The sequence below is a fragment of the Marmota marmota genome, unplaced genomic scaffold, assembly GCF_001458135.2.
Source record: "Marmota marmota marmota unplaced genomic scaffold, marMar, whole genome shotgun sequence".
Lineage (NCBI taxonomy): Eukaryota > Metazoa > Chordata > Mammalia > Rodentia > Sciuridae > Marmota > Marmota marmota.
In genome coordinates, this window is record NW_025999853.1 from 29,351,413 (window position 1) to 29,375,240 (window position 23,828).

General features: G+C 35.3%; 1 protein-coding gene and 1 long non-coding RNA gene across 4 annotated transcripts in view; one reads left to right on the forward strand and one right to left on the reverse strand.

Moving 5' to 3' along the window:
* Syt1 (synaptotagmin 1) overlaps positions 1-23,828 on the reverse strand; it is a 519,932-nt gene that overhangs the window by 38,927 nt on the left and 457,177 nt on the right. The gene's annotated exons all lie outside the window — the stretch shown is intronic.
* LOC125617227 overlaps positions 1-23,828 on the forward strand; it is a 161,989-nt gene that overhangs the window by 33,011 nt on the left and 105,150 nt on the right. Inside the window, exon 3 of the long non-coding RNA XR_007348152.1 lies at positions 4,327-4,510. This is a non-coding gene — a long non-coding RNA (uncharacterized LOC125617227). The remainder of the gene's footprint in view (positions 1-4,326; positions 4,511-23,828) is intronic.

Consider the following 23,828-nt stretch of genomic DNA (forward strand, 5'->3'; position numbering starts at 1 on the left):
TCATGTTAAAGAATACTTCTTTTTCTGTGAAATTCTATGATTAAAAAAGTGCAAACATTGCAAAAGAATAGGTAGAGTCTCTTGCAGACCGAATTTGATCAGGAAGAAGTAAAATAAAATTCAGATCAAATATTTCCAATTCCTTAGAAACCTGGTTACAAACATTCTCTTTATTTAAAAATGATGGAGCACTGGCTTCCACAAGTGGGACTGCTCTTGTTCATGTGGCAATAGACATCAACCTTCCGATCGATGGCCTGATGGTATAATTGCTCACTGTGAGAATGCTCTGGGTTCCATCTGGACACAGTTAAATAATGCAACTGGCAAGTAGTTCTGAAGTTTCACTCACAAAGGGCCTGCCCAAATGTATTAATTTCACAGTTGTCATTCTGTGACAGAAAGTCACCAAGAAGGTACAATTAGATTCAAGACCAAATGAAAAGGCTCCCTGACAGTCTTTTTCTTGATAACTATATTAAAAAAATTAGGTTCTACAAATAATAATCTTTTATCCTGAAGACCTTGGAAACACTTGACATGTGATTTACATAAATAATCATGAGTCTTAGCTCCAGTTGCATTATGTAATATGCTTTAGCATCTTCTCTGCTAAGAACTTTAGGGGTCTACCTTAGTGGCATGTACCTGGTCACCAGGTAGCACATATGCCTTAAATGAAGCTGACTTCTCCAGCTTAGTTGGTCATGTGTACCCTTGTTTGCAGATCTGAATACTCACTGAGGCCTGGGAATGACTCACAGGTGAATTAAAATTTTCTTCTCCAATGCTGGATTCTCAAAGGACAGGGGGGAGAGACTTGTTTATTGGTCAGTGAATTGACAGAGGCTAATGTGGTGAGGGTGTTTGGGGACATAAGATAAGTTTGGTTCTTGCTCAAAAGTGGCCACTCAATAGTTCTATGTCTAGTGTTCCTTTTTAAAGAAGGCGAGTAGAATGCATTTTATAAAGCTCAACCATTATAATTTAGCCTGCCGTTCATGGGAGTTGCATAAGGTAATTGAGGCTTCCAACCAGACAGACAGCAATTAGACTGCTCTGGTATTTGTTAAATTAGCTTTACTGGGTACCCACAGTTTTGCTTTTACCCTGTGAAATCTGTATTCAGAGGCCAAGTTCCTTTGTAGTGTTGTTATGTTACTTATCCTTGGAGCTCTGGCTTAACTTCCAATTTACAAGAGTAAAGTGGATCCAAGGCCCATTTAGAAAATATGACTCAGTATAGTAGTTAAACCAAAACACAGTTTAAACAATCTTTACACCTATGTGTGTTGGAAATTTTCTCAGGTAATCAAGCAAAGAAATAAGAAATTCTTGTAATTAAGCAACTTCTAAGATGGTTATACTCAAACTTTAGCCTTCTTTGGAATCACCTGGAGGGCCTATTAAAATCACATAGCTGGACCCCACTCACAGACTCAGTGAATCTCAAGAATTTGCATTTCTAATATTTCCCAGGTAATGTTGATGATGTGGGCCTGGAACCACACTTTGAGAATCAGAGCTCCAAGGGAAGAGAAAAAAAAAATCTTTACATCTCTCTCTCTTTTTTTTTTTTCTAATTTCTAGATCATAATAAAACCCTTTCAGGTATCTTAGGGGCTGAATTATTTCTTTGCAAATTTATATGTTGAAATCCTAATGTGGAGTATTTCAGAATGGGACTTTGGAGATGGGGTCTCTGAAGAGGTAATTAATTTAAAATGATGTCATTAGGGGGGCTCATCCAATCAGTTTAAGGCCTCGAGAAAATAAGACAACCCTAAACCCACAGGAGGAGAAAATTCTGCAGCAGATAGACTTGGGATGAACATCAACTCTTCCCTGGGTCTCCAATCTACTCATTTACTCTGCAAGTTTTGGACTTGCCAACCTCAGTAACTGAGTGCACAAGTTCCTCAAGGTAAATTTCCCTCCAACTGCCTGTCCCCACTCTCTCTCAATTGCTTATGTTTTTCTTGGGAGCCCTAATACAAATTTTTATTCTCAGTCAAGTTCTCATTGAAGCATGAGTTTTCTTATGAATATTTTCAAGAAAATAAAAGCATTGGGAGAATCATCCCAATAAGGTGGGTTTTCTGACACACATCTGCCATTTAGTGATTATCATCTATTCAGGTGCTCTGGTTATTCATGGCATGTGCCACTGCTGTTTCCTCATGAACAGTCCCCAACTGTCTCTTCATCATGGGGACCATGCTTTTTTTTTTTTTTTAATATTGTTTTTAGTTGTCAGTGGATCTTTTCTTTTATTTTTTTATTTTTTGTATGTGGTACTGAGGATTGAACCCAGGGCTTTAAACATGCCAGGCAAGTGCTCTACCACTGAGCTATAACCCCAGCCTGGGGACAAGGCTTTGAATTCTGTGTGTGTGTGTGTGTGTGTGTGTGTGTGTTTTAATGGTTGGTTTGTGCTCAACAATAGGACGAAATTAACTCTGTCTCTGTCTCTCAAGCATCTATAGAAGTATTAATGTAGACTAAGGTTTAACCAGAACTAATTCAGACCCTTAATATGCTGGAAAGTCATGTGGAATTTCCTTGGGGTATTTTGATTACTGAATATTTTACAAATATGCAGTATGGATGGAGATGGTATCTTATTATCTTCATTTTGATTTTCCCTAACGCTGTCTCACACACCAAGGATTTAATGAGCTTTCACAGAGATCTAGACATCAAAACAGCTCTTGGGGAGTCATGAGCTTTACTGAGCTTTCTCTCTTCATCTTTTGTTGCAGGCTCCCCCCAACCCCCGCCCCACCTCCAGCATTGACGCGATTGATCTTAGGGGGCTCCTGAGATTTGCAGCATTGAGGAAAACACCTATGAGAATCTGTTTCTTAGGCTGCCCATCCAAGAGGGTGTTTCTCAGGCTGCCTTGTGTTTAGTTAGATTGAAGGACAGAAATCAGAGCCTTCAGAATTGATCAATCCTAGATAACTACTATGAAAAAGATTTCATCAAACTTGAAACCCAGATTAATTTCCCCCAAAGTTTGAAACCTTGCATTTCTGCTAAGACTGGAAAATGGAGCATGTTTACAGGGCAGCACCTACTGGCCAAGTGGGATATGACAGATCTATAAAGTGGCTGCATTCTGGCATGAGGGGAGTCTGTTCCCGAGGGGTTTGCATTGTAGGTCAATGGAACTTAGGAGAAATTGCTATCGTCTGAGTAAGTGGTGGAATGTAGATGGACTCAAGCTGGAGCATCAACTCCAGTGTCAGAAGGTTCCTGAAGGGCTCCGCTGTTGAGAAAGTGTTGCAATAAACATTTGACTACCAGTGCTGAGGCACCTGTGACCAGTAAGCCCCAGGGAAAGGCTGCCTAGTAAACCACTTCCTCCGGAAGAAGCTTGAGTTTATTATGATTACTTTTAATAGCTTTCTTTCATGTGGTAATCTCTTATTGGTAAATTAAAGAAGTTGAAAAGTAAAATTCCGTTTACAGAAATCTACTGGCCAAGAAAAGCACTCAGAAAAGACATTTATCCCAATAGTAGCAAGAGGCAAACCCAGATTTTGTCACAGGCTATATCATCGAGGGGCACACATTCCTAACTTAATGAATGTTAGGTGAAAGCATTGTGGGGCTATTAGGGCACATTCTCATTCCTTGGTTTATGTGAATGTGATTGACTTGCTTCTGGTTAATATCATTATTCAACGTTTTTAGAACTTTTTATTTTTCAAAGCATTTTTTCATATACTATAACAATAATGAAAGGTAGATTAGCCAGGTAGCATTGTATCCATCTTACATATGGGGTCACAGACAGGAGAAATTGAGGTTTCTTCAAGGTCACATTATTTGATAGAGTCAGCACCTGGATGACCTGTTCCTAACTTCAGGAGAATCATCTTTTGGTACCTGTGGGAGATTGTCCCAAGACCTCACAGATAAGCTAAAGATGCTCAAATCCCTTATATAAAATGATGTAATATTTTCACATAACCTATACACTTCTTTCTGTATACTTCAAGTCATCTCTACACTACTGATAATGCCAAATACAATGTAAATGTTATGTAAATAATTATTACAGAAATAATGAGAAGGAAAAACTTTTGAGTATCCTCAGCACAGATGTAATCCCCCTCTGCCCCCGGCCCAAGTTTTTGACCCACAGTTGGTTGAATCTGGAGATGTGGAACTTGTGGACACAGAAGGCTAACTATATAGGGTCTGTAGAATTATTTGAATCTGTAGATTATTGTGATTTTGAATCTGTAGATTATTGTGATTTTTTTTTAAAGGAGTGAATGATAATAAGATACTTATTCTACTTTTTGTTTTCTCGAGTTCATGCATGAACCTCATGTAGACCAAAGCATGAAGCAACATGTAGAGACCAGAAGTTCTAGGAGGATGGAAAGGAAACTCCCCTTTTGCAGGTGATAGGAGAAGAGACCTCCGATGTGCTGGGCATTATGCTTGAGTCTATTCACACCTCATCTCATCTAACCACCCAATAACCCCATGAAAGGTAGGTGTTATAGGTTTTTGTACCTATTTCTTTCTGTGATATGATATTATGTCTGTAAGTATAAAGGATAAGTAGGTATAGAGGAGGGAGAGAATATGGAGGGACATTTGCATTTTATGGAGAGAGCATGACTCATGTATTCTTGGAGGAAAAATAGAGAGCCAAGAGGAGCAGGAAAAAGGGAGGGGGTAGCTATGTTCTAGTCATCTTGGCTTTAGAGACAAAAGTCAGATAAACTCTACAGATTTGCTGTAGTCAGTCTGGTGTGTCCAGCAGTGCTACTCATGAGCTTGATAAAAGGTCTATAAAGCCTGTAATCCCAGTGATACCGGAGGCTGAAGCAAGAGGATTTAAGTTCAAGGTCAGCCTCAGCATCTTAGCGATTACCTAAGCAACTTAGTGAGACCTTGTCTTAAAATTAAAAAATAAAAAATAAATGGCTGGGGATGTGGCCTGTGGGTTCAATAAACAGTACATTCCCACCCTCCAAAACGGCTTCTTCTTCTTCTTTTTTTTTTGTTTTTTGGTGGTGCTGGGGATTGAACCCAGGGCCTTGTATATGCAAGGCAAGCACTCTACCAACAGAGCTATATCCCCAACCATAAAGGCTTCTTTTAAGTGACATTATTCTTGTGAAAATTACTGATTAGTTAAAAAAATTTAGTTCTCAACTAATAAGTGCAAAGTATCCTTTGTTCCAGTGATTCTCAAAATGTGGCACTAGATCGGCCACATTGGCCTCCCACGGGGACTTGTTTAGACTTGCACATTTCTGGGTACTACCCCAGACCTTAGGGACTAGGACCATAAATTTGCATTTTAGTGAGACCACCAGATGTCCTGAAGCTACACTAAGTTTGAGAGCCTCTTCTTTACTCTGTGATATCTTCCTAACTTATATATGGAAAGGCAACTTTAAAAACAAATCCCTTAGCAATTATCAAATGTACATGAAAAGACTAGTCTGTCCTCTTTCTTGATTTGCTATGGAATATGAATAAATGCAACAGTATAGACTGTTTTTGGTACAAACAAACCAATGAAGGTTTTATTTTTTTTCCTTTTGGCAATATAGTTGGATACTTTAACTTATAAAGAAAATATTATGTCTAAATAATAAGAATATTACATCTGAAATTTTACTTTCTCTTTTATCATAATATTACTTTCTTTGAGAGTATCTACTGAAGACAAGGATTGAAATTTTAAAAGAAATTCAAAATACCACAATTTCTCACAATGTCATGTCATCATCTGCATTTAAGAATAACAATATCAAAAACCCTCTTAAAACTTCAAAAGATCAAAGAAAAAGATAACTATTTTCTCTTCTCTACCCTCCCCTACTCCAATCCTCCAAGACACAGAAATGCCAAAACTTCAAAGGAGACCAAGTGCAATACTGGACCATGTATTAATGTCATCGTTGACTAATTAAATAGGCAGAAACACAGAGAAGGCAGTCAAGATTACACGATTTGCTCAAACCTACAGTACTGGTTATTTGTATGATCATGTTGAGCTGGACAGTGATTTGGAATAGAGGTCTGGAGAGAATTGGCTACAAGGACTATGATAAAAATATTGTAAAGGATTTGCTGTTGAACAGACAAATTGTTTTTTGGTCCCCAATATCAATTCTCTCCTCTCTCCTACTCAAATTGCACTGTTTGTAAAACATGTCCACTCTCTATATGAGAACTTTTCTATTTAAAATAGAAATTTAGATGAGTTCTCCCTGAAACATCCCTATCCAAAAATTATGTTTGTAAATGTTTTAATACATGTTTATTACTAAAAAATTATGTGTTAATTTATATAAGATAACATTAATCATATTGAAAATCTATTAAATATATATTTTTTTGTGGGGCGGTAAGGATATTGAACTCAGGGGCACTTCATCACTGAGCCACATCCTCAGCCCTCTTTTGTATTTTACTTAGAGACAAGGTCTCACTGAGTTGCTTAGCACCTCGCTTTTGCGGAGGCTGGCTTTGAATTCGCAGTCCTCCTGCCTCAGCTTCCTGAGCCGCTGGGATTACATGCACCACCACGCATGGCTAAATGTATGTTTTATCCAACAGCTCTTTACTGTTTTCCCATTGCATATTTTATACCACAATAGGCATAAAGATTCCTTGTCACATTAATATCCAGTCCCTGTCATCAGGAAAATTAATGTCAAGTTGGCTGACAGTACAAAGTCAAGATAAGTTAAGAATTGAACATCATAATTCAAAAGTTAAACACTATTTGTTTAAAAGCTCAATTAATTATTAAACACAATATAGCATCTGGTAGAAACCTGGAACAAAGTTCTTAGTATTCTGTCTACCTAAAAGCTTAAATTCACTCAATGATATTTGAACAAGTGTTCCTACTATTTCAGAGGACCTCAGACTATCATAGCAAAGCCCTTCCTACCCCACTTTCTTCTCATTTTGTTTATCAACCCAACCTTGCATACTGATGACCCTTTCTGAAATGTAGTAGTAACAAATTTTATATAATTGGTAGAAATATAAAAAAATATTTTGTACTTAAAAATTAATTCAATGAGAAGGTTAACTTTTAGCTTTAAGCACTAATTCAGAATCTAATGTTTGTAGCATGAAAATAACTTCATTCATAAGACTGAAATATTCACCAGAATTTTCTGTGGAAAAATGAAATCTTTAGGGATTTTAATTATACATAGTAATAAAGAATTTACAGTTGACAATGGACAACTTAAACTTTTCTTAAACCTTGGATTAGAATATCACATATACTTAGAAAAATATACTGGGACAGGGAATAGTGGTGCATGACTGTAATCCTAGTGACTAGGAGGCTGAGGCAGGAGGATTACAAGTTGTAGGCCAGGCTTAGCAACTTAGCAAGGCCCTAAAGAATTTAGCAAGACCCTGTGTCAAAATAAAAAATAAAAAGGGCTGTTGATGTAGCTTAGTGGTAAAGTGCCTCTGGGTTCAATCCCCAATACCCTCCCCCAAATATGTGGAAGATATCTTTTTACATGAATCATGTCTCCCCTACCTCTACCTTTAAGACTTGAGGTATAGGGGTTTTGACCCCGCAAAATGATAAAAAGATGGCATGGCTTGTATTATTTAGAGAATCAATTAGGATTTTCCCAGTACCATGCCACCATTATCATGCTGCGGTAGGGATCCTGACTCTTAATTTTGACCTCCTTGCCTGGATCATCTGTCCCACAGCAACTAGAGGAGTATTGCACAGTGCAGGCACATCCTGTCATCCTTTCATTTATAAACCTCTGATGGCCAGCTCCCCCGTGTACTGGGACTGTAAGCAGCTTTCCCACGGATCCTTCCCACCTCTGGGACCTCATTCCTTCTGCTTTCTTAGTGGTGTCTTTGCTCTGGCCACTTGGCCTTCTGGGTTTTCTCAAACACACAACATTTCTTCCCATCTCTGGACATCCGCACTAACTTTTCTTGTTGTTTAAAAAATTTTTTGGGTTGGGATGTAGCTTAATGGAAAGCATCTGCCTTGCATTTGCAAAGCCCTGGGATCGACCCCCAGTTCCAAAATGACCAAAAAAAAAAAAAAAAAAAGATTATAAAAAAAAAAATTCTTCTTCCAGGTTTTGAAATGTTATCCTTTTGAAGAAACCTCTCTGTTCATCAGAGCTAAGTCCACACCCTGCACTCACCCTGTTAACTCTGCTTATCTTCTTCATAGCACCCCCAGCATCCAAAATCATTTTTTCATGCTTATTATCTCCCTTTATGGGAATATAAATTCCCTAAAGGCATACTATCACATAAACCTCCCTATTCTCAGAGTTGATAGTGCTTGGCACTAAATAAATGCTCAATAAATATTTGTTATATACTATCTGAAAAATATCCATCAACTAACCACACAAAGTATCTGAGTCAGAATTTTCTCCACTTAACTTATGATATGTCCCCTTAGTCTGGACATACATCTTGTAAAACTTCCATTCTTTGAATAACAAAGTCTATTCATTTACCTTCAATCAGAAAAGAATAAGATGATTTCATTTAACACAATTTTGTACTGGATTAGCATCACTTGGGGAAACTGCAAAAAAAAAAAATTGTTGCTTCCTGTGGACTTCAACCAACTTGTATGGAGCTCTGGTATCTGAATAAAAACCACCCAAGGTGATTTGATGTACTAAGAATATTGAAAAACACTAGACTAACATTTAAATTAATATGCAAACATTTAATATTTAAATTAATATTTACTTTCAATATGCTGTAGGATTATCAAACATATTCTCTTAAATTTGTATTCAAGTGAAATAGAAAGTCTCAATTTAGGGCAGAAATCACATCAAGCAGTCTTCCTGCTTTGAGGGTGGTGACCTCCAAAGTGGTCAACATACTACATATTTCACTAGGTAGTAAAATATTACAGCATTCAGTTTGTAAATGGTTGCAGATAACTTCATGTCTAATTATCAGGCAACTAAAATGATTTTTTATGTATAGTAACATTTAAGATACAGAATATTACTGGATATTTTGAAACCACAATATGATAATGAAAATAGTTGGGCTGGGATACTGGGTGACAGAGCACTTGGTCTAATGCTGCCCCATGAATTTAAGTGTCTTTAAATTTATTAAAGATTGATTTAGAAAATTGTGAATTTTGGGTAATGCTTTACTAAATGTGCTATCACAATTTACATTTAATGTTATTTTTGATAAATATATCAGTTTAAATTAATCTTTCTCTTTGATGTGATCTCTGAATTCTTATTACTCTTTCATTATACTCTTTGAGTAAGGCATATACTACACATAGGATCAAGTAGACTCACATCAAAGTCTGTAGTAAGTGCTGAGTTGTTTATTTCATTCATCTATAAATAAGAGACATGTTTGAATTGCAAACATGGTTGGTTCATGTCTCTTCCATAAAGTCTTCTTTCTTCCTCTTTTTCTTTCTTCTTTTCTCCCTCTCATTTATTTCACAAATATGTTTAATGCCTGATATGTTTCATATCCTTTACAATTATCTTGGCATTAAAAAATATAAATATAATAAAACAGTGTGGTGTTTTAAAGGTTTCAAATTCTGGGATTCTCATGAGAGTCATCTGCTTAGCTTAATTCCATTCATAATGGTAATTAGGGAAGTAATTTTAGGTGGACAAGCTAATCCATCTAATGGCCACATAGCCTTGAGAGCAAAACAACTTTCTTGTTCGGATATGTTACCAGTAGGATTAAGTTTATAGACCAGATGTTTTAGCACTTGAAAGATGAATAAGAATGAACACATCTTCTAGTTTTTTGAAATGTTGTGATGGAAACCTGTTGTGGTGGATCATAATTAGGCATTACATTTTATTGATGTGAGTTGAAATATTTAATGTAAAAAAAGCCAAGAGGATCAATTCCTATCCCAACAGTCAAGCATCTACAAATGTATGAATTCTGAAGAGCCAACCTTTAAGATGAGAATAAAGGGTGGGCTATGTGTCATCAACTTTCTTGGGTATTGATCTCTATGAGTTTAAATGGGTTCATATTTGGATATTGAATCATCTTGCAGTCTCTGTTTTGTGTATTGTCATAGCAATCTGTCTTTATCAGTGTTTATCAATTGCCCACACAGGTTAAGCCTGTCACACTGTTTGAGATTCTGCCTGTATTTTTTTTCTAGTTGCCTCATCACTGTTGTCAATTTTTCCTTCCCAGTAAAAGCAGTATGTCCATTTTTATGTCCATTCCACTCAAGTATATCCCACACCATGCTCATTATCTGCTGGTCTATTGCAATTCAAGGTAATACCTAGCTACACACCTTTAGCACTTACCAGGTGCTTATCACCAAGTTCTCTGGGCTACATGAACAGTGTATGCATTTGACTGATTTTAAATAATACACACGGCCAGATGTTAAACCACTAGAGCAAATTACAGTCAAATACATGGTAATATATTACCTCTTCAATGCAGTCTTTGCCATAGCCTCCAGGTTTGTCAGAAACAAGGAACAACACATTGACACGGTGGCATTTCTGGCCCTTCCTCTCCAGAAATGGAACGTATGGAGGATGTAAGGGGTGAGCAAGGGAACATGTCAAATGGAGTTGCTCAGAATCCATTTCTTTCCCATAGAGCAGAAGAAATCAGAAAGAGGGATGGGGTGGGAGAAGGTAGAGTGAGGCAGACAGAGAGTCTAAAGAAATGCTTTTAGAATTGCCCATACACAGGTTAGAATAGATAAATTGCTTTCTGTATTAACTGGGCCCCAATAATCATAACTGACTGAATTATTAATTTATTTTTGACTATAAGTATACCAGACATAAATATTTCTTTTAAAAAAAACGTTTGTATTAGCCTAAATTGATTTATCTATTTTGATTTTTTAATGTACCCCTTTTCTTTCTCTTTTATTCTTCATATAAATTGAATACCACACACAGGGTTAAATGGGGAGTAAAAAAGTATCTTCCATCTTCCTGGTCTCATTTACTATAAAGATCAGTGTATATATTTACTTAAGTATCAATAATCTGTAGTATTGGATATATTCTTATATAATCTTTATTCAGTGGATAGTCTTATACAAATTATGATGTATCACTACTTATTTCTTACTTCATGTAGTTTTTAACATGGCAAAATGTTCATGTGGTTTTTGTAGATGTTATTAGAAAAAGAAAAATATTTTTTTAGAAAATGGTTTGCAATTATTACTTTATTTTCAATTTGTTGTCCACAGTATACTTCCAAGAAACATGCCTATTTAGAATATATCAAACATATATTTTAAAAAGACTGAAATGTGGCAGTCACTGAGATACTCTCACAAAAGAATATCCAAAGTGTTCTTTGAAGACACAATGATTAATAGCAGGTGCCTATTGGTATCCACCCATCCTCAAAGAACATTATTTTTTGTGGGGATATGTGCTATTTGTGTGGTATGAATGTGGCACATTTTTTGGTAAGAGTTTAAAATACACATGGAGAACTCTCAGTAATGGAATAATATTTGCTATGTAGCTTGAAAAACTGCTGTCGTGATAGCCTCATTTTTAGTTATGACATCTAGCATTCATCCCATTGTCTCCTAAACCTCGAGTGCAGGTTTGCATTCCTTGGTATTTTAAAATTCTTTGGTTTCTAATCACAACAAATCAGCCATTGTGAATAAAAATAAATCCATTTATTTCTTTCTATGGCTTTCCCAAGAGGTATAATCATGTGTAATTCTTACTGTCTAACTGTTGGAGGATCAACTAAAGAGTCTATTTCAATGAATACAAAAGATGATGTCTCTCTCTCTCTTTTTTCCCTTTGCTCTTGGCAAAATCTTTTCCAAATTCAGAGAATAATGAAAATGGGCCACTTTAGCTCTTGTCCATCTCCCTGATACATCCTTTAGAGTTAATGACCTATGGATGATGTGTCATTCTTTATTAAATTAAGTTTTTCCATTTCTAGGGAGCTTTTCAAAAATTTTAAGTATTATGATTCTGATATCTCAAATGTGTACATTTTGGAACTGGGAAGGAAGATTTGAAGCTTTTTTAACTATTGGCTTTGAAAACCACTGTTGTCTTCCGCCCCCCCCCCCTTCCCACAGGTCTTTAAGTTGGTGTTTCTCCTTTCCATAGAATTACCAGGAGGTATTAATATGCAGATACCTAAAGCCCTATCTCAGAGCTGCTGGGTCAGAATCACTCTGGTGGGCCTGGGCACCTGCATTTAAAACAAATATCCCAGGAAATTATAATGCACTGTACTGATTAAAAACAACAGCTTTATCTACTGGGTTTAGCGACTATAACTGATCTTGAAAGCAGGAATGTATTACTTTGCTCTTGATGACATAGTTTGCATTGGGTAGCTGGAGTGAAACACATTGGATACTTAGAATTCACCTTAAAGAATTTGGAAATTAAGCTAAATGCTCTTAAATGCCACTACAATTTCATTTAAAAATGCATGCAATTACTCGTGTTTGAACTGAGTTGAATCCCTTCAACCATTAAGATGAGGTGGTAGCATTTTATGGGAAGATAGCAAAAGAAACCTGAACATAAATATGCAGCTAGGGTATAGTGTAGAATAATGATCTGGGAGTCCGGAGAAGTGGATTTGAATTCTAACTCCACTTAAAATTATGGGCACATTATTTAAGCTCTCTAGGTTTGATATTCTCATATGTATTGTGTAGGGTGTCTACTTCATAGGATTAAAAGAGAGAGCTCCTAGATTTCCTTATGCTGACCTAGATTTCCTTATGCATGGGGCCCCAAGGAGGCTGAAAGTGGCATGTTCTCTGGCTGGCTGAATCTACTTGTGTGTATCAGCTGATTTTCGTTTCTAGAAATTGTAACAGCTCCTGTGGGACCCATAGAGAAGCAATTTAGTGCTTTCCCCCAGTTGGATCAAATTGCATAAAATTCATTTTCCCTTTTTCTATCATTTGCCTATTTCTTATGCAGGTGGGTAGTGAATTCAGCCAGGGTGCCTTGGCTTGGTTGCCAGTGATAAGGTTACTGTGGGGATTAGATGGACTATTTTATATATTCTCTATAAAATACTTAGCACAGCACTTGATTCATACGAAGTACTTCACCAATGGGAGTATCTTAAATTTCTTTCTTAACAGAATGTTCTCAGTTTCATTGGCTGTATTATTTATTTTGGGGCTTATTAAATAGGATACAATACTGTGAAAAGTATAGAAGCTCATGCTAAAATTTTTACAATGGGATATGGTTTCAGTGTCTTTATACAAATAGTTGACATGTGTTGCCAAAAGAAACAATTAGTAAGATATCCTATAGTCCATTGAGAATGTCCCTTGAGTTTGAATTGATAGTCTACATTTTAATTTCTCATAAGGATTTGTAAATATGAATGAGAACAACTTGATTACATAGAATTCTGTTGTAAGGAGAGAAAGAAAACACCTAAGGAGAGTAACAGACAAACTAGCTGACTTATTGAGCATACTTTTCTAAACATGATGGGGTGACAAAAAAAAAGTGTAGATATGCACTTTTTTTTTTGTACCAGGAATTGAACCCAGGGGCACTTAACCACTGAGTTACATCCTTTTTAATGTTTTATTTAGAGTCAGGGTCTTGCTCAGTTGCTTATGGCCTTGCTAAGTTGCTGAGGCTGGTTTTGAACTAGCAATCCTCCTACTGACATACTCTTAAAGGTAGTCAAAGATAGATTCCTTTGGAGTTTGTTAAGCAGCAAGGTTTAGGCACATGCTACAGGCTGGAATTGTGTAAGATGTGCACAATGTGGATCATGTCCTGTGCAATTTTCATGGCATGTTTAGCCTAGGAATTAGGATTCCTAGGTATTTGCTTCTTTCATAAGTCTTCCTATAAGTAGAACATGGAAATGCCTTCTTAGAAATTTCTACCATTACAAAATTCATAGATTTTCAAAGATATAATCTTTCCCCTGAATTAGTAGTGGATTTTATTTTTTAAGCTTGGAAAAAAGCAGGACCACAGGTGTGTATATATGTTGAAGAGAAAAGGGACAGAGGTAAAGTCACTAGTGTTTCAGCTGGTGAACAGAGAACTAGAAAAGCATTACAAGGGTACAGCAGATATTTTCTGGCTTAGCATCACCTCTAGCCTCCTGCAGCTATGCACACATGTTAAACTATTTGTTTAGTTCAGTAGAAGAAAATGTAAGTGTGCACAGAATGTATAGGCCCTTGTTTTATTATAACAGAATGACATTTATGTGTTTATGACACACTGATAGTCTTTGTGAGACAGCAATATTTTTGGATTAAATATGTTTTCTAAAAACATTCATGCAACAACATCCCCAGCTTACTAAGAAAACAGTTAAAATATGTCCACTTAATTGCATGTATTGATCAAGCCATTCTAATTCCCAGAAATTATTATAATTATTATTATTTTTTTTTGCCAAAGATGAATAATCTGGATCTATAAGTAATTAGATACCATAGAAATTTTCAAGACCATTTGCTGGGCATTTTAACCTTTTAACTATAGTTTGGGTATTTTTAAAGAATATATCTACATTATAACAACTTCTAAAGTAAGTGAAGAGTTCTTGTTATCCCCAATGGAATGCATAAAAGAAGTAATTTTGTATACCATCTTTACTCAAATGCTTATAGAAAGAAAGAATAAGAAAACAATGAGTATGAATTAGCCAGAAATATTTTAAAAAGTCCATACAGCTGACATATTTGAAAAGTTTTTTAGGTAGAATTTTTATTCCTTAGAGTAAATTCATTTGATAGGTCAGCATTCTATTCTAAATTTGATTTGGTATTTTAAAAAAAGTAAAATCATTGATTGAAACATGAAAGGGACCTTGGGAATCAAATATTTTATTTTTTCCATTGAGAGACAAGATGCCCAGACAAGTTTGGTGACTTGCCCATGATTATGATTCTAAATAAGTTAGAACTGAGATTAGAACAGTTTGGTTCCCTCTCCATTAACTTTAACTAAGGTAGAAAACAAAGAGACCTATCTTGACTTGTGAATTATCACTAGGTTTCCCATCTATTTTCTGGGCCACTGCTGTCTCAAAGAATTACTATCACTTCATGCAAAAATGTATAATATGTGCAAAAATGTTCCTCTTATGACAGAGATACAATATGCAAATATTTAAGGTGGGCAGGAGAGGCTAAGTGCTGAAATGGAGGTAAACTGAGATAAATTAGGATAAAGACAGGTTAAGATATTAGTCATGGTTGTGGTTTGCAATGATATGTGTGTCTATGATCTCAAGCTCATTTCCTTTATCCCCTATAAGCAGGAGACTGGGCAGACATCTTTATGTCAGGTGTGCTCAGAAAGACTATTAAATTCAGGGATAGGTTATTATTCTAGCAGAATGTCTTTCACATATGTGAGGTTCATGTTGGGGAAAAAGAAAGATGAACAGATGGCAGGACTGTAGAAACTTTGGCCAGGTACAGCATTGTTGGAAAAGGGAGGTAGGAGGTAATGGGGAGTTGGAGAAGCTGTGAGAATGCTACAGGGTCATCACAGACCAGGGCTGCATCAGGCTCTGAGTGGAGGATGCTTAGAAACGACTCACTTCAGGAAAGGGCACCAAGCACCTCTACAAAGCATTGTTAGGTTACAGAAATTATAGTCAACATAGATATTTAAAGACCTAAACACTCAGCCAGAGTTATTATTATTATTTTTTAAATAAAAGTATAATAGGCATGGAGGACAGTTTATGCAATCGACAGCAAGGTAGGGGAACCTCAAAAAACATCTATGGAGAATTTTGTTGACATTTATTGCTCATATAAATTTCTTTAAGAAATAAATTACTTCTTCTCTGAAGGGAGATGTGGTAGCTTTCTTTGTGAATGGTTGAAAGCAATCATAGCAGGGTAGTGGTACATCCCACCTTTAAGAGACAATCTAAGATCCAGGATGAGCCAGAATTAATTCCAAATAGCAGTTCTGTAGCGCCAGCAGTGACAGAGTCAAGGCAATGACATTCACTGTCACTGCCATGCTTCACCTTCCATTTTGGGCCAGGCTGAATATCCCTGGAAAAGTTTGATTTCCTTTTGACTGTAGGATTTTCTAGCTTATTTATATAATGCTAAACCACTTTATCCTAGTTTGACAAAAGTAATCTTGGTGAGTTATGAATTTTGGTATGTTTTCATTTAAGATACCAGTGGCACATTCTATTCTTGGCCTTTTCTTTGTTTGGTATGCTCATAGGCAAAAACTTGCATAAAAGAAAGAAAGAAAAAAAAAAAAAAACACTTGACTGATGTTCCCCCAGTTAGTAACTTCAATTCGATATATCAATTTATTCTAAAGCCTATAATAGCCTGCATATACAAAATGGGTTTAGTTTATAATTTTGCCCAGACACCATTTTGAATTGGACGACCTAACACTGTCACCAGTAATTTTAGTATCGTGACTGTAATTTTACTTGTGGGTGATATTTGAGGGGGGATGTGCATAAAGATTTGTTATGTTTTTAAGGATGATCAGACTTGAAAAAATCAATGAATATACATAAACCTTGATTGGGCCTCCACAAATAGAAAACAAACTGTATGTATAAAAAATCCTGAAAATTCATTCCTCGTAACTGATTATGTTTTCCTTGTCTTTGTAGAGTTTGGGGAAAAAAATTTGTTTTCAATAGCAGTATGTTCTACACTAAAAACAAGTTGTCCCCCCTTTCCCAAATTAGCTCTTTATTATAAATTGCTTGGTGGGAATAACCACTGCCAAACAAGAGTAAACAACAAAACAATAATTCAGAGATTTGGGCATTACACACCTGTATATAAACAGATTAGGAACATAACGTCTATGTAATTCCAGAGGAAGCCAATTAAACCTACCAGAGAATAAGGAGTGATATTTCCTCTTATCTGACAGCACTGCAGAATCAACTTTCGCTCTTGTTTGTTGATATAATTCTACTCAAAACTTGAAATGATGGCTCTATAACTTAAAATCACTATGGCTCTTAGTGTATGGTGCTCTGGATCTCCCAGGATAGATCATCCGTCAAAATGTTTGTCAATTTTGCTCGTTCATCTCAGTGCCATAGCTTCATGTCTTTAACCCATTCAGTCTGTAAACGCAAAACTGTTTAAAACTTATTTTGTGTGAAATTTGCATACATTTTACATGCCAGAGTTAAGCTGAATTTTAACCATTCTTATACTTAGTCAGTCTGGTTACATGTCCCTACAAGTTTCTACTTATATTAATACTAAATTGTTTAATTAGTCTTTTTTTTTTTTTTGACATCCAAGAATTAGAGAAGTGTATGTTGTCTCAAGATTCTTTTGGCATTAAAATCTAGTCATATAATATTTGGTTTCTGTTTTGGGTGTAAATGTTATATAAACTTTTACACAAAAGCCTTCCTATTAGCAATTGCCAAGAGCATATGTTTAAGAGGAGGTTAGGGCAAACAATAATACTTAAATCTGCTGTATATTTTCAAAACTGGAACTTTCCTTCAGTTGCTGTTTATTGTATGGTTCAGCAGTTAGTAAAATACAAAAACATGGGGCATATGGGCATACAAAAATGCTTAACATTACTTTTCAGAAACATGGAGAATTTGCTCTAACTACTAAAACTCAATTTCCTTTATTTATGAAAAATTATCCAGATTAAAAGGATCAGTCCACAATCTACCCTCAATATAACATTTTCTAGAAGAGGGGGGAACACTTCACTTGAATAATAAGTAGGGCACAAATATTTCCTTCAGATCCTACCTTCTCCAGAGAACTTCCAGATAATAGGTATGATCAAGGACAAGTGATATGCTTGCAGGCCATTTTTCACATTTTATTGTTTATAGTGTCTTTAGAGATAAATTCATCTTGTTAGTACATCAACATAATAAAGAGGAATTTGCATCTCTTAGGCACAGGTGCTTCACATGATTAGAACTGAGAAATGCAATGTACAGATTGCTCTCTGTAGTTGTTTTTTATTGTCATGTGTCTGTGAGCAATCTAGGGATTCACTTCTTTCTAAGATGAAAGGATGTGAAAGCTGTTGCAACAACAAATAAACCTAATTAAATTCCAATCATTCCACCATGTGCTTCGTTTGATATTTTAAATTCTGCAAGGGACAATGTCAAAATATATGTAAAGTATAGTTAGAGAAGCAAAAGGAATTTTTTGTTTTGTTTTTAGGAAAAACACTTTTTATTAAAAAAAACCCTCATAGATCTTGAATAGCCATCTGTTTGAGTTTATTTTGCTCTTGCACCACATTGAACAGGGTGATCATATCTCTGTTTTCTCTCATCTGTCAACACTATGGAATCAACTTTCATTCTTTGTTGATATGCTTCTACTAAAAACTTCATGGTTATTAGGGAGGAAAAGGAAATATGTCTGCTCTATAAGGCATTGGAAGGGCTTCTATTATATACCAGGAATATATATTTCAACAGCTGTGTTCAGGTAGGTAATCTTCCTTTAGAGCATCTGTAGAAGATGTGGCAAGCAATTTTATGTTTATTATCTAGGATCCCAAATACCATACCACCTACTTGGGAGAAACTTTTACATTTAGGAACAGTTGAGAAATACCTGCAATTTTATGACATCCAAGTTTCTTTTAGCAGGGTAGAGTGGGAACTGCAGTATGTTTTCATAGTTCATCAAATATCCAAAATTTCTCCTCAGTACTTGGAGCACATTTCACCTGCCATTATTTGAAAGTGATAAAACTATTGTCCCTCTGAATCTCCCATACATGTAGTGAAACTAAAAGGTAAGCATTTAAATGGTATCATTTAAATAAGATGAATCATTTCAGAAGGGCAGTGTTTTATGGTATCAGATTTTTGTTAAAGCTTTATTTAAGCTTCTTTAACAATTATTGTTATTTGAACTGAAAGATAAAATTATTTATATTTACATTTCTGAAAAAAATGTACAAACAGCCAATAAGTATATGAAAAAATGTTTAACATCACTTTCAGAAACATCTTTTGCCCATTTTTAAATCAGGTTGTTTGCTTTCTTGCCACTGAATTATTTGAGTTTCTTACATATTTTGTTAGTCCCTTATCAGATGTATAGTTTGAAAATATCTTCTTCTATTCTATAGGCTGTCTTTGCTGTTGTTTGTTTCCTGTGCAGAAGCCTCTTGGTTGTAATTAGTTCCATTTGTCCATTTTTGCTTTTGTTGACTGTGCTTTTTGGGGTTATGTCCAAAATGGCACTACTGGATTAAAATCATGGAGCTTTCCCCCTGTGTTTTCTTCTAGTAGTTTCATAGTTTAGGGTCTCACATTTAAGTTTGAGTTGATTTTTCAGATGGTGAGAGAGAGGAGTCTCCTTTCATTCTTTTGCATGTGGATATTCAGTTTTCTCAATACCTTTTATTGAAGAGATTGTTCTTTCACCATTTTCTGTTTTGAGCACCTTTGTTGAAAATAATTGTCTCTAAATGTGTTGATTTACTTTTTGGGATCTTTATTGTGTTCTATTGGAGTATGTGTGTGTTTTAATGACAGTGTCTTGCTGTTTTGATTACTATAGATTTGTAGTATATTCTGAAGTCAGGTATTGCAAAGTCTTCAGCTTTGTATTTTTTCTCAAGATTTCTTTGGCTGTTTGGGTCTTTTGTGGTTATATAAGAATTTTAGGATTATTTTTTCCGTGTATGAAGAATGTCCTCTGGATTTTGAGAAAGGTTGTATTGAGTCCATTCATTGCTTTTGCTAATATGGAAATCTAACAATACTTATTTTTCCAATCTGTGAACATAGGATACCTTACCAATTACTTTCTTTCATTAATATTTCTTTCATTAATATTTAATAGCTTTCAGTGCACAGATATTTAACCTCTTGTCTTTTTTCTTTTTTTTCACTACTAACTTTGAACTACCTTCTGCATATCAGAGAAACCATTGGCTTTCTGAGTCTGGCTTATTTCGTTTGGAAATTCTACTAATTTTTACATATCAATAAATTCCCAAAGTGCTAAATTTGTTTATCAAATCTAACAAATTTTTTGGTGGAGTCTTCGGAGTTTTGTATATGATTATGTTTTCTGCAAAAGGGACAATCTAACTTCTTCCAATTTAAGTGTCTTTTATTTCTTTCTCTTGCCTAAATGCTCTGGCTAGGACTTCAAGTATTATGTTGAATAGAATTGGTAAAAGTGGGTATTCTTGTTCTGGATCTTAGAGAAAAAGTTAGAACCTTTCTCCTGTTGACTATGATGTTAGGTATGGGTATGTTACATATGGCCTTTATTATTTTGAAGTGTATTCTATCTAAACAATTTACTAAGAGTTTGTATCATTCAACAGTGTTGAATTTTGCCAAATGCATTTTCTGCATCTTTTGAAATAGTCATATTTTTTCCTTAATTCTCTTAATGTGATGTATCACATTTATTGATTTGCATATGTGGAACAACTGTCTTTGCATCCCTGGAATAAATCCCGTTTGATCATGGTGAATGATCTTTTAAATGTGCTGTTGAATTTGATTAACTATTACTTTGCTGAAGATTTTTGCATCTATGTTCAGCAGGCATATTGACCTGTAGTTTTCCTTTTGAGTTGTGTTCTTATCTGGTTTTGTCAAGGTAACATTTGCTCATAGTATGAGCATGAATTTTCAGGAGTAATTTTTTTTGAGAATGATATTAATTCTTCTTTAAGTGTTTGGTAGATTTCAGTGGAGCTATCAGTTCCCAGGCTTTTCTTTGATTGGAAACTTTTTATTACTAATTTAATTTCCTCACTTATTATCAGTTTGTTTAGATTTCTTATATCTTCATAATTCAATCTCAGAAGATTATATGTGTCCAGAAATTCATCCTATTCTTCCAGGTTATTCTTCTAGTTTATCCATTTCTTTCCATATAATTATTTATAATAGTCTCTCATGATCATTTATATTTCTTTGCATAAGTTTTTTTTGGGTGTATTGGGTATTGAACCCGGGGGTGCTCAACCACTGAGCCACATCCCCCACCCTTTTATTATATTTTACTTCGAAACAGGGTCGCTCTGCATTGCTAAGTGCCTCACTAAGTTGCTGAGACTGTCTTTGAACTCACGATCCTTCTGCCTCAGCCTCCTAAGCCACTGGGATTATAGGTGTGCACCATGCCTGGAATTTTGCATCAGTTTTAATGTCTCCTTTTTCATTTCTCAGTTTTGAGTCTTTTCTTTTTATCTTAGTCCAGCTAAAGGTTTGTCAATTTTGTTCTCAAAAGAACACCTTTTCATTTCTTTGATCATTCATATTGTTTTTCAAGTTATATTTCACTTATTGTTGCTCTGATCTTTATTATTTCCTTTCTTCTAATTTTGGATTGAGTTTGTTCTAATTTTTCTTGTCCCTTGAGGTACAAAGTTAGGTTGTTTATTAAAGATCTTTTTTTGAGTAGGTGTTTAGTGTTATTAGGACTGTTTTTGCTATATCCCATAAATTTTGATGTTTCCATTTTAATTTATCTCAAGAAATTTGAAAATATTTCTCTTTATTTCTTCATCAACACATTGGTTATTTAGAAGCACATTGTTTAATTTCCATAAATTTGTAAATTTCCTAAGTTCTTCTTGCTATTAATTGCTGGTCTTATACCACTGTGGTCAGAAAAGATACTTGAGAGAATTTAAATCCTCTTGAATTTGTTTAAACTTGTTTTTGGCCTAACGTATGCTCTATCCTTGAGAATATTCCATGTGAAGTTGAGAAGAATGTGTATTCTGTGACTGTTGAGTAGAATGTTCTGCAAATGTCTTATGTCTATTTGGTCAAGGGTGTAGTTTAAATCTGATTTTTATTTTGTTATTGTCAATTTCTGTCCTGATGATCTGCCCACTGCTGAAAGTGTGGTATTGAAATCCCTATTCTCATTGTATTACAGTCCATGTCTGTTTAGATTACTATGTTTGCTTTATATAACCACTTCAAGGTTGGATGCATATATTTATAATTGTGATATCCTCTTGCTGAATTGACCTCTATATCACCCTGTATCTTTCAACGGAGAAGTTAAGCCATTTGCATTCAAGGTGATTATTGATAGGTAAAGAGTTACATTGCCATTTTGTTAATTATTTTCTAGTTTTTTTTTAAACTCTTTCTTTCTTTCATCCTCTGTCTTCCCTTGTTTGTGTTTAAGTGATTTTCTGTAGTGGTATATTTTAATTTTTTGTTAGGCATATAGGAACTCCCTTCTATGTTTTTTGCTTCTTTTTTTTGTTGTTGCAGCTTTCAGGATCCTCTTTGTCTATAATCTACCACAGTATGATTGTAGTATGTCATAGTGTAATCTTATTTGGATTGAATCTGAATGGAGATCTTTTATTTTTCTGTACCTGGATATTTATAAAATTTTCCAGATTTGGAAAGTTTTCTGCTACTATTTCTTAAAATAAGTCCTCTATCCCATGTCTTCCTCTACTCTCTCTTTTATGCCAATGACTTATACATTTGCTCTTTGATGTTATCCCATAAATTCTGTAGCTTTCTTCATTCCTTTTTATTCTTTTCCTCCTCTGATTATGTTTTTTTTAAATAACCTGTTTTTGAGTTCATAGATTCTTTCTTTTGTTAAAAATTCTGTTGTTGGTGCTCTCCACTACATTTTCCATTCATTCATTATATTTTTCACTTCTAAGACTTCTGTTTGATTATTTAAAATTATTATTTCTATTTCTTAAAATTACAATTTCAGTCTTTGTTAAGTTTCTCTGATAAGTGTCTGAGTTGTTTCTCTGTATTTTCTTATAGTTTGTAGAGCTTCCTTAAAGCAGCTATTATGAATACTTTGTGGGACAGTTTATACATCCCCATTTCTTCAGGGTCAGTCACTGGCACCACAGTTTCTACTTGGTGATATACTATTTTCCTGATTATTCTTGATCTTCATGTTCATTCATCAATATTTTTGCACTGAATAAGTAAGTACTCATCTCAGTCTTTGCAATATAACTCTCAGTGTCTGCACTTCAACAGTAAACCTGTCTAGTGATTCTGGGAAGATGGCCCTTGCTCCCAAAATCTATAACCATTGCAGTGCTAAGGGTTATTCTAAGCCAAGGTCTGTGATGGTTGATGCAACTTAGGCTGGAATCCTCTGATCTCTAAGGCTGACTTAACTCTGGACTGGAATCCTGCATCTTCCAAGGCTGGCACAGTATAAGGGGGCACCTGAATCATGGCTGCTGAGGTTTGTCTGCAAACTAAGGCCACTGAAGACAGGCTGAAACTCAAATTTACTTTACAGAGACCATGAATTTATGTCTGTAACTGGGGCAGGTCTAGAGGCAGTCTGCTGGTACCAGCCTGGAGCCAGGAGTGATATGAATCTGCCAGATATTGGGTTTTACTCAGGTGGGCCTGGTATTGGGGAACACTTCAGAGTCCTATGTTTATTTCTCTTTTCTTTCCCCAAATAGACAGTGTCTCTCTCCATACTGTGCTGCCCAAAGTTGGGAAAAAATGTGATGTTGGTAATGTAAAACTGCCTTTCCCACCCTCTTCAACACATTTTTTTTTTATTATTAAGTTATAAACAAGTGCTGTCATCTTTACCTAATGTGTTAGATTTTCATCCAGATGCATGAGATAAACAATTTAAATTAGGAAGAGTTTATTATGGTTTATATTTTCAGAGATTCAGTTCATGGTTGGCCAGCTCCATTGCTTTGGGCCTGAGATGAGGCAGAGCAACATAGTGGAAGGGAGTGGTGGTGGTAAGCTGCTTACCAAGATAGCCAGGAAGCAGGGTAGGGAGGGAACATTGTGGGATAAGAAATATCCTT